The sequence below is a fragment of the Artemia franciscana genome, chromosome 6 (genome assembly GCF_032884065.1).
Source record: "Artemia franciscana chromosome 6, ASM3288406v1, whole genome shotgun sequence".
NCBI classification, from domain to species: domain Eukaryota; kingdom Metazoa; phylum Arthropoda; class Branchiopoda; order Anostraca; family Artemiidae; genus Artemia; species Artemia franciscana.
Window position 1 is genome coordinate 10950568 of NC_088868.1, and position 12504 is coordinate 10963071.

The 12504-nt window shown below is 35.7% G+C and overlaps 1 protein-coding gene and 1 long non-coding RNA gene across 3 annotated transcripts in view; one reads left to right on the forward strand and one right to left on the reverse strand.

Moving 5' to 3' along the window:
- The window catches only part of LOC136028035 (zinc finger protein 182-like), a 29729-nt gene extending 26150 nt beyond the window's left edge, over positions 1–3579 (reverse strand). Inside the window, exon 1 of the mRNA XM_065705617.1 lies at positions 3417–3579. The gene's annotated coding sequence lies outside the window, so the exon portion shown is untranslated. The remainder of the gene's footprint in view (positions 1–3416) is intronic.
- LOC136028038 (uncharacterized) overlaps positions 1–12504 on the forward strand; it is a 61073-nt gene that overhangs the window by 18668 nt on the left and 29901 nt on the right. The window lies entirely within an intron of this gene.

Below are 12504 nucleotides of genomic sequence, written 5' to 3' on the forward strand. Positions count from 1 at the left end.
GTGATTGCTAATCGACGATTCCCTGTGTTGCCGTCGTCATTTATATATCCCCGTGTGCCCCCCGGTGTCCCAGTCGTCATTTATATTCCATGTGTTCCAGTCCTCATTTATGTCCCGGTGTCCCAGTCTGTGAATTCTCTTTGAGGGTCCCGGGCGTCATTGACATTCCTTGTGTCCCGGTGTCCCGGTCGTCATTCGTGTCCCGGTGTCCCAGTCTGTATATACATTCGTTTTTGAATTGGTCTTTTTTTTAGGTTTTAGTTTTCTGCCTTTTTTTTAGTTTTTTTTAGTTATACCTCATGATTCTAATGATTGCCCTTGAGCTTTGTTGATGGTGATTGCTAATCGAACATTCTCTGTGTCCCCATCGTCATTTATATATCCCCCTGTGCCCCCTGGCGTCCCCGTTGTAGTTGTGTCCCTGTGTCCCGGTCGTCATTTATATTCCCTGTGTCCCGGTCGTCATTTGTATTCCGGTGTCCCAGTCTGTATATACATTCGTTTTTGAAATGGTAAATGATGAAATAAATTTTTGTATTTTTCCCCTTTTTTTCTTTTTAGTTTTTTTTTTGGTTTTTACATTTTTTAGTTTTTTTAGTTTTTTTTATTTTTATTTTTTTTTATTTTTATTTTTTTAGTTTTATTTTTCTCCTTTATTTTTCTTTTTGTTTCCTTTTTTTAGTTTTTTTATTTTTTAGTTTTTTTAGTTTTTTAGCTTTTTTAGTTTTTTTATTAGTTTTTAGTTTGTTTTTTTCTTTTTAGTTTTTTTGTAGTTTTTACCTTTTTTTTAGTTTTTTTTTACTTATGTCCTGGTCGTCATTTATACTCCCTGTGTCCCGGTCGTCATTTGTGATGGTTTGTTGACGGTGTTTTGTTGATGGTGATTGCTAATTGAACATTCCTTGTGTCCCGGTCGCTTTCTCTTTGAGTGTCCCGGTCATCATTTATATTCCCTATGTGCCGGTGTCCTGGTCATCATTTGTGTCCCAATGTAATTTCGTAATTTCGTCAGTCAAAAAACATGACGTCAGCCAACACAGAAACATGACGTCACCTGATCCACAGACAGACAGACAGACAACTTATTTTTATATATATAGATATATATATATATATATATATATATATATATATATTATATATATATATGTGTGTGTGTATGTGTGTATGAGTATGTATGTATGTGTGTGAGCTGACAACTCTAGTAAGAATTTAATATTAATAAAAATAAATTTCAAGATAAAAATGTAAGTTACTAAGTTTTGAAATAATCACTTTTACTAAGATAAGAAGCTTTCGAAACAACTACATTAACCTAAGCTGAAGAATGTAAAGTTTAAATAAGAAATTGAGAAATACCCATATCCCTGCTTTGAAACAGTACATGTGGTTGGGCATATCCAATATAAGCAGCAGTTGCCTGTTTCCTGTTTGCTCTGAGATATCTTTGATCTCTGGTCATTCCTTGAATTTGGACCAGTTTGAGGTAATGCAAGTTCATGTATTTATCTATGGTTTTAATTATGTCTGTCCTATATTATGTGATGTATTTTTAATTTTTTGGGACACTGTACTCAGAACTGGTATCCTGAATGTGGACAAAAACAAATCACAGTTGGCATTGTTATTTGTCAATTTTGTTGGTTAAATATAAGCAGGGAATTTTGAAGATGGATAAGATGGAGGATTTTAGGAGAGAAAAAATCAAATAAGTTTTGAATGTATTGTCAACTTGATCTCTAGGTGAAAATAAGATATGAGAAGATACTTTCTTTTGAATGACCTAACCCTTTTCTCTCCAAAGGGCAGTGAAGAAATCTAGTTGTGTTTATGGAAAATTGCAGAATTTGATCAGACAGTGAAAAGGTTTACAAATGGTGAAAATTATAGGAGTAAACATTAGTTTAACTGAAAATAGAATAACAATGTTTAACTGATTTTGAATATATTGCTATTTATTTCAATTAATAATAAAAATTTATGGCCTTGCAAACATTATTTTGAACAATAATTATTGACAAACAAACATTTTCTTGTAATTGTTGATCAATAATATGTTAACCAGAGAAGGGCTTAAGGTAATTGTTAACTATATTCACAAACATTTAATTTTTGATTGAATAGGCCTAGCTGTTAAATTGTTCCTACCTAGAGTGAAAAAAAATGTACATTAAATTTTAGTCAAACCTGGATACTGTTGCGAAAAAAAAATAAATAAGCTCAGGCATTAGAAAAATCAGCCAAACAATGCTTTGCCCCAAATACAATACAAATTTTGTTGTGTATGCCTTCCCCTTATCATGTGCTGAACATAATAGTTCATTACTTAATGGTGCTCTAGCATGGCATTTAGCATTGATAAAATAATGCATTTTGAAGCTCCACTTTACAGACTGAGCTTTCTAGACCTAGCATCTGATTCCTGGACAAACCAAAACATATAAATGCATGTATATTTGTTTTAAAAATGAAATTTTATTATAAAGACTAAAGAAAATGATAAAAAAAAAATCCAGAATCAACTATAAATGAGAATTTATCTTGAATAAACATTTTTTTGGAAACATGATTTTATGCTTTTGGGCTGTTTTGAGCCCCTTTAAGTCCTCATAGCAGAATTTGCCCCAGAAATGAATAGGCTACTGAATTTGGAAAGAACATAAAAAGACCTCAAATGTCATATTAAGTTTTTTCCTATGTAAACTAGCCTATTCGAATAGGGCCTATGTATAAACATATTGCTTAACTTTAGCCCATTCTAATATACAAATACAGCCTAGAGCCCAATCTCTATGCATATTTCTGCTTTGTGATTTTGTAAATATTACACCTATCTCTTTGCCCTTCAATCTATTTGAAGAAACCAGCACATGGAAAAATGTAATTTGGGTTATATATTTTCACATTGAGGGGGGGGGGGGGCTAAAACTAAGTGAAACATTTTTCAGAATGACAGGCTTCAACTGGGGCTATTTCAGAACTATTAGCCAATAAGCCTCCAGAATTTGATGAAGTAAATATGGGAGGGGTAACAGTGCATCAGAACCTTCTTTTACTACTGACCACTGATATATTGTATTCTTGGTTCTAAAAGCATAATTTAGGGTACTTATGTATTATCCAGAACACATTCAATAAATAAAGTTAAGTTCTTTCATAAAACAAACTAGAATGGAGGTACATTTTGTGATAAAATCTTGTTTCATAGCCACAAACAAAACTCAGATAAAAGGTTAGGTTAGAATTCTAAGTTGTAATTTTACAATTTTCATTAAATTTTGTTTTATTTCATTAGCTTTGTCAAAACCCTGGGCTATATATTTGCATATTAAGGGGGGGGGTGCATTATAGGCCTATCACACCTAGCTTACCTAACCTAACCACCTCTATATGTAAAATATTTCATTAAAACGTACCTGCATCGTAAAAACCTCACTTCACTTATTGACTGTGTTAAGAATAATGCACAAGACCTAATTTAGTTCATAATTTTTATGTCACCAATGGATGATTAGATCAACGAGCGTATTTATGAAATTCATAAAGTCTGCTAAATTCCACACAATTCGGTCAGTGTTCCCACTAAAGTTCTTTTTGATCCGTGAGATGTCCGAAGTTTGTATCATCATAAACACTACCCAAGACAAGATCGGGATTTTGTCAAGATTCAAAACTTTTCTCCTCTGGTTGCCTGTGAGGTTTTCCAAATGTTATTGTTCGTAAGGCTTTTGTCCGTAATCTGCTTTCGTCATAACCTTAAATTTGAACCTATATTTCTAAACTGAGTGGAAAACTGAGAAAAAAAAAAAAAATTAAACTCAATTTCTGTTTTAAAAATTCAAACAGAATACAAGAGTTTTTTCAACTCTGGCAATAAAAAAAACAGCCCCTATCTGGGTAGTGGTATTTAAAGAAGTCTCTGTTCATAGGGCTGTTTCTACGTTAGAAGAACCCAATGACCATGGGGGCCAGGTTATCGGAACATAGGTCCTCAATTGACAAAGACATGGGGCTACACCAAAGGCCTGAGACATTCGATTCTGCCATACCTCAGCACGGTTATGACAGCCCACATTGTTCCATTTTGTGTGATAATACCTCCATTATTACCCCCTTAAAGATATTTTGATATTTCACAGAGGCAATTGAAATGAAAAAGTATATTCATCAAAAGTTCGCCCTCGAGATAATGGAGAAATTTGTCTAATCCCCGTTTATACCGAAGAGAGCATACCTGGAAAGCTTCACATAAATTGAAAGTTTGAAATCCCATCCTGTGTTATACTTTCATTTAGTTACCCTTTCTTCGTTACTTGGAAAGGGACTTCTTGTTCTAGTTTCAGTGTTTTTTAGGTTCGATTTGTATATCATCCTTAAGACTTCTATCTGTATTTTTCATCACTGAAGACGGTCAAGCTGAGGTCTTGACTAAATATTTGCATAGTTTTGTTTTTTAGATTTTTTCTCTGGCTCTAATTATCCTCATTATCTCTTCTTTGCAATTCTTTAGTTTAGTCACGATTTGCCAGTATTGTCTGAAAAGTTATTCCTCTACAGATGTGACTATACAATAGTGCTGTTTGAGCGTTACAGGTGCATTCAACAACATTCACTGTATTAGATCTAAATGATGTATGGATTGTTAAGAAACTAATTTCTTAATAAAGATATGTAGTCCCCTCCCACTCCAAAAGAGGAAGATCAAAAGAAAAAAAAAGCCAAGTTTCAAGCCAAAACTAGTCAAGATATTTTATACACAAGTTACCTTCAAAATAAGCCAGTTTTGCGTAAATTAAGCCAATGTGGCAACACTGAATCACGAATGCACCTAAGAACTATTTTCTACAATTTTTTCCTTTTTCGAATGCCATTTACTCATGGCAATCAATCATCCCCCTTTGGACGTATATTGTTCTTGATAGAATTGGGTTTCAGTTTAAGTTGAGCATTGCAAGTGATGATGTAAGGAAATATTTTCTTTAGTAATTTGGCAGATCTTTTTGAATAGCCTACTGAATAGGCCATTAGACCAACTAGCCTTTATAGCACATCACAATAGGGTCTTTTGCGTTGGGTATTTTATTTATAAATGTATTTCCTGCTGCTAAGGGTGGGTATGCTATCGCCATTCATCAACACTATTTCGTTGTTAGGCATATTCGAAAGGTCCAATAGCTGTGTCTCTGAAGATGTCTACCCCCCACAGAAATTAGCACAAGGGCTGTAAGTTATGCAATCTGCCCATTGTTTACAAATACAATTTTTTATTAGGAAAGGGGGCTTGTTTGACCTTAAGTGTCCAAAAAACACCAATAGCATTATTAGCCAAAAGCCTACTGCTAAGGGTAAGAGTAATAAGGTAAAAATTTCAGGAGCAGGTGACGGGACGTTTAACTAAACTAACACACACTAAGGGCATACGGATTATCAAAAGGGCATATCAGCAATATCATGGTGACGCCAGAAAATATTAAGTTGAAACTGCAAGGGCTTGATCAGGGGACTGTTCAAATGACCAAATGGGAATATGTGCAAACAACTACTGCTAATATTACTACTGCTATAACTGTGACTACAACTACTGCTAAAAAGGTAAAAATGTCAATGGAAACTTAAGGAGAAGTTGAAAACAATCAAAATATGCTTTGTGCATGTAGATTGTCAAAAGGGCGTATCACCGATGTCTTAGAAAAGGTTTGGGATATGAAGTTAAAACTTACATGGCTTTTTGTAGCGGATTTTGAACTAGCCAAGAGACAATATGTGCATGCTACTACTAAAAATTCAGTGTTTTGGAAGTAATTAATAACAAGCATCTACATACGTATTTAATTGCTTTTCAAAGTGCTTAAATACGTATTTAATTATAAATAAAATCCAGTAATTACCTTAAATCGCATTTACAGTGAGATAAGGTGGACTGCATCCTCCTGTAGAGTATCTCGCTGTGGAATTGATGAGGTGACACAATTAGTGGGTGTGATGGGGTGTGGCGTCCCACTGGTACTTCCATTCCGCGTTACTCCACTTCAAATCAACTGCATTTTAGAAAGAATTAATCGATTCACCAATGACAGTCTCATTGGAAAGACTGTTCCAAGTTGAGACAGCACGTACTGAAAAAAAAGTTCGTCCTCTCTCTGCGTCTGGAGTGCTCCTTTTGCAGCTTCGTTGAGTGGCCTCGTGTCATAGTGGCCAGGGAGGGAGTAAAAATGGAGTTAGCCATGTTGTTTTGGTACGTTTTCTTGACAAAAATGACATCTCCTCTCTGCTGCCGGTAAACCAATGTGGGTATCTTCAGGTGACGCAGACATTCAGGGTAGGGAAGCTGCTGGTGTGGGGCACAAAGTTTAGTTGCTTTTCTCTGTAAGCTATCTAGGGCTGCCACATCTCCCTTATATTGAAGATTTGTAACGGGGCAACCAAACTCCAAATGTGGTCTTACAAGAGCATTATATAATTGACTTATTATCAGAGGATGGCGCGATGATATGGTTCGTTTAATTAGTCCCAGGGCTCTGTTGGCCTTAGCAACTTGCTGCATAGTGTGCTCATAGAACTTAAACTTCCTGTCAACAATCACCCCTAAGTCTCGTTCACTCTCAACAGACTCAAATTGGATACGTGTGCCAGATTTATCCAGCATAAAATATGAAATCTGATTGTCGTGGGGACCCATGTGAAGGACTTTGGATTTTGATGGGTTGAACTCCATCATCCAGGTGAAAGCCCATAAGGAGAGACTATTCAAGTCATTTTGTAGGGTTCCATCGCCAATTCCAATTAGTTTGCTGTCATCAGCGTAGAGAATGATGGGGTTTTGTAGAACATCCTCACAATCATTGATATGTATAGAGAAGAGGATGGGGCCAAGGATACTTCCCTGGGGTACCCCGCTTATAACTGGTGCAGGCTCTGAAAATATTGGGTCTCCATTGTCAGAGTAGACCATGACCTTCTGGATTCGGCCAATCACAAACGATCTTATTCACTCCAAAGTGTTAGCATGGACTCCATATGCATGGAGCTTATGTAGAAGATATTCGTGGACAACTTTATCGAAGGCCTTGGCTTGGTCGAGCAACAGGACATCAGCTGCTTTACCTTCCTTAATTAACTTAGTGACTATATCATAAGAGTGGACCAGGTTCGTCTCAATGGACCGACTCCTTCTAAAACCATGTTGAGATTTCGACAGTAAGCCAATTTTTTTCAAGGTGGTTAATAATAGCGTCATTGAAAATACTTTCGAGCAGTTTAGAAATGACTGATGTGAGACTACTAATAGGCCGGTAATTTTCAGGGTTATTTTTTATCTCCCTTCTTGGAAATTGAAACTATATTGGCCGATTTCCAATAAGCTGGTACCACCATCATCCTTATGAACATCTTAAAAATATCAGCCAGTGGCATGGCAACAAGAGCTGCAGCTTCTTTCAGCAAACGTGGATGAATGCTATCGGGGCCCCGAGCCTTGTTCGGATCCAACTTATTCAGGCGCTTGAGAACATCATCCGCATCAATCACAACAGATGGAATTTCGTGGACATGGTTTATTTCTGGGAAAGGGGGAGGAGGAGATACTAAAACTGAATGAGAGAAATGAGTGGCAAATATGGCATTTAAACAATTTGCGATGTCTGTGGGGGAATCAAGCACAGTAGCATCAGGACGTATAAGCTGGCTTTTTCTACGTCTATTAGGATTAGAGCTGGAAACATACTTCCAAAACCTTTTTGGGGTTTGTTTTTGCACTAAGGGCTATATTTACTTCATAATCACTTATGATTTTACGTGTGAGATTTCTCAGCTTCTATATTTATTTCATAATCACTTATGATTTTACTTGTGAGATTTCTCAGCTCTTTACGGCATTTCTTGAAATCAGCAAGATGATTCTCCTGTTTTGATTTCTTGTATTTCTTCCATGCCTTATTCTTACTCTTAATGCCTTCTCTTACCTCTTTAGTGAAAATGGCAATGTTTTTTTTTTCTGTGTATGTTATGGAAGTAAATTGCTTCTCAACTGCAAGCAAGCATGACTTAAAATTGAACCATGAATCATCCACATTATCACTAATAATCAAAGATTGCCAATCAATTTCAAACAAGTTTTCTCGGATTTTATCATAATCTGTATATGATCTTTTTTTCATATTACTTGGCCTAGTGGAAACCAGCACCAAAAACATAACATAATTGTGGTCACTAGAGCCGATTGCAGGTAAATATTTAATAGACAGGACTGTGTCAGGGTTATTTGTAAATACCAAGTCAAGTGTAGTTGGGTTTTGACCATCTCTATAACGGGTTGGTTGATCAATCAGTTGAGTGAGAGCTAGATTTGCAACAGAATTCAGAGTTGTTTGGGCAGGGTTGTTTGGAGTTGTGAATCCGTTGCCGTCAACCCATATCACATCTGGCATATTAAAGTCACCAGTGATGAAAACAGAATTTGAACTAGACAAAGCTATTTTACTCACAAGATCAGCCACGACTTGGTGTGAATCATTAGCATTAGGTGCAGAGGAGCTCCGATAAATATTTCCAACAATTAATGTCTCTTCAGGGAGAGACATTAATTGTTGTTAATTAAGTCAAATAAGTCAAATACTTATTTAAATATGTCAAACACTTAGATAAGTAAATATACTTATCAAATTACTTACAAATTACTTATATACGTTAAATAAGTCAAATACTTATTTAATTATTTTTTTCTGTATTTAAACCCAAATCAACTTTTTCCGGTAATATCATTTGCCTGTCAAACATAGTTTTTGAGAGTATTTACTACTTTCTTCGGACGACATTTTGTATGGTTAAGTTTGAAGAATGTTGATTGAGAAGAAGACCCACAGGAACACTGTACTGGAGGCCAGCTATACTTGTAGAGTATTAATAAACATCAAAACAACAGAAGTTCATTAGCCAAGACAAGACTTATATTTGGCCCTCATTGTCTGGCCAGGATATAAGCGAAAGCTCACTAGGTCTGGGCTTAGTGGCACAAAATGCCAAGGGGCACACAATGCCGAGGGGCACAAAAAACACAAAACGATTTTCTTTTCTTAACTTTGCTGCTGAGCTGTCCATCCACAGAAAAACGATTTTAAAACAACCCAGGAATTTCGTAGCCGCTTATAAACTGCCAGATGTCCCCTAAGAATGACAACTGAGAGTTCGATATCACCTGTCTCTTGCGTTACTTTTGGCTCTCAAGTCATCAGTTGCCTTTTGTTCAGGGCTTCCACTATCCCCAAGTTTTTGGGAGCCCCTTTTATGATCATGAGTTTCCATCTTTTCGCTTTTATATTATTATCTTGATAAAACTAAAAGTAAGCAATTCAGGATTTAACATCAGGTTGGTCTCCTCAAAAAATTCCATGGGCCTATGATTGCCAAAGATTTAAATCCGGTCCTGGTATTTATTAGTATTCGGTCTTTTGAAGAAGGGAAAACATTTTAAAGTGTTTTAATTGAACTAGACGGAGTACTGAGTATGCTAAGAAAAAACTGAAAAGTATAATAACTGTGTAATGAAAATTCCAAGGTGCTAAAATTAGGTGGAACATATGCGGAGATATTATTAAAATTCTAGTCTATACTCTGAGCTTTTACTTCTTCTCAGGCAAATAATAACATCGGGCTAAAACAGAACCTCATGTGGAGACGAGACAAGTGATATAAAGTATAAAAATGATTATCTTCATAACATCCGATGGCAAGTAGACTTGTAAACGTCTACATGCCAATTTTTTCCAACTAGTCGTGACTCTCTTCATATCAAGTTTTTTTTCTTCTAAAGCTGAAAGGGTAATTAAGCAATTTTAAACTTGTTCCTTCAACACTAAAAACAAGGCTTAAGAAGCAAGTAACTTTCAATTCAAATAAAATAACTTGTGGGTCTGTTGAATGCAGTATGCAACAGAATCACTTTAGAAGACTCAAACTATAGCGTGGATGCGCAAACTGTAAGGAGATTTAAGCTAAATTTTTTATTGTGTCAGTGCATACAAGCCCGAGGAAAGTACTTTTGGCCATATACTTCCTTACCGATAGACTACTTTGCCTTGATTTGTAACTAAAAAATTGAAATATTTGACAAAAAGGAAATGAAAAAAGGCACAATTGTTCACATGTGCTTTATTTTTATCTAGATTTCTTGAAAATAAAAGAAATTGTTGCTAGACTTAGTCCCACTTCTATCTTGCTCTTTTGAGGTTGTTTCTTTTTTCATTTACTTACTTCTTTAGCCGGTCAGTGATGAAATGTAGATTCGTATCCTACAAAGAGGAGACGTTTTGCTAAAGATCGTGTTTAAAGAAAATGTTTGTCAATTTATTGCTTGGTCATGCAGGTGTTTGAAAATGTTTCATTTTCTCGCGTGGTAATCCATCACTGGGTTGTAATATTTTAAGTACGAGGAGATTCAGGAGAACAAAACACATTTTCACAGACACTCTTAATGGTAATGAGTCAGAGAGGGTGTCAAACCTCAAAGTCAACCCAAAGATTGCAGTACTTTAGATTCTGAAGCCATTACAGAGCAACCTCCTGGAAAGAGTACTCTGAACACAGATTTCTTTGAGAAAAAGCCAAGCGAACTTTCTCAGAGGCAAATAGATTATCTCATAGTGGACTACAAAATTGAAGAAATTTGGCCTATAATGACTGTGCATAAAAAAAAACTTTCAAAAAACCTTGTTCAAGGCTTGGCACCGTATGCACGAATTTTGTGTCGGTATATCCTGTCTACTCGTATAAGCCAGCGGTTCCTACAGATGATGATAAATCTGAAGAAGAAATTGACTAACTTGTATTATGTATGCGCTACAGCATATATATATGGAAACAAATCATTAAAGTTACATTGGTGTTACTGTACACTGGTGAAACTACGACCTTAGTCGAGGATCAGCTGCAATGTCTTGTAAAAGATTCAAAGGCACGCATGGTTATTCTTTTTATCCCGATCATCTTGCCACGGTTCACAAAACATGTGGTCTCCTGTACGCACAAATTGTGAAAACTAAGAGACAATGGTAGTGTTATTCATGTATTTGTGTGGTAGATATTTCCAGCATCTTCAACAACGTAGTCCATTCACAAGCTATATTTCAGCCTTCCTTGATGGAGCAAATTGGTCTGTTACTTCAGTGTTTAATTTCTGGTATAATAACAGGTCTGCCAGAGCTAAATAGTCAAATGAGATACTTAAGGAAGCAAGGTTCTAAAATACGTTCGCCAGGGTAGTGTCCTATCACCCAACATTTTCAAATGTATTCCAGGCATTTGAGTGCGTCTTCTTCATTTTATAAAGACCAGCATGAGTATCATCGCCTACGCTGATGATTTGCTTCTCATGAGCCCTACTAAGGAGCAGGTTTCGGCGAATTTTGAAATTTTGCAGTTGACACTGATGGACCACGGTCTTTACATAAATATGTCAAAGTATGACTTTGTAAGTTTCAACATTAAGGCCTCCTGTCCCCTCTCCCCTATTAGCAACAGGAACAACGTCTATGTTGATTGTTGAACATTTTAATTGGCATGACCTACCTTCAGCTTGTCACTAACTGCAACATGTTCTTTTATTGTTAGTACGGCACTAAGGAACCTTAACAGAGTTAAATGACACAGATTTCAATCACAGTGCATTGAAACTTACAGCCAATGAAACTTAACTTAACTTAAACCTGAAACTTAAGGCCAAATGGCTAGTATAACCATCCATAAAAAACCTTAAGCATTAAAAACCTCCGAAAATTACATCTCAAGAAGTCCTTTCAAACTAGTGATATCAGCATCATATATTTATTAATGGATATATCTCTTTTCGGTTCAGCTAAATTTGACTGTTTTTTTTGTCATAATTTGTTAATTTGTATATTAAAGAATCTTCTTGCATCACTAAAGTATTCAGTTGGCAAAATCTTCTGACATGATTAGATGTATACTAAAGATTTTAATATATGTCATTTCTTTCTTCTAAATATCTAACTCGAAAAAAGTGCTACCAAAAAAAGTACTACTAGTTCAGATGATTGATTGTTATCTCAATGATGTTAAGGATGCAGGTTCCATTCTCAAATCAGTAAGTTATGATTCGATTTGAAAAATCAAGACGCTTCCTGGTAATGAACAGTAAGTTATGAGTTACTCCTGCCAATAGTAACCTAAACTCTAAGAGAAGAATTTTGACAGCAATTAGTATATCAAAATAAATAGCTCTTATGCTGATTCCAAATACTACCCAATCCTGAGAAAATTTATCTCATTTTCAAAAAATGAGAAATACGTCCTCAATAGGGCAAGTGATCTTAATAAAAATCACAATATTAGATTAAAATATGAGAGAGCTCTACTGTAGCAGGCTCAAGCTCCCACCTACAAAAATTTCCCATTTTGCAAATTTTCCTAGGAGCCAGATCAATCCAAACACCAGATAACCCAACCAAAAGAGCAAAAAAATACTGCAGCACAGCCAATTTGCCAAAATAT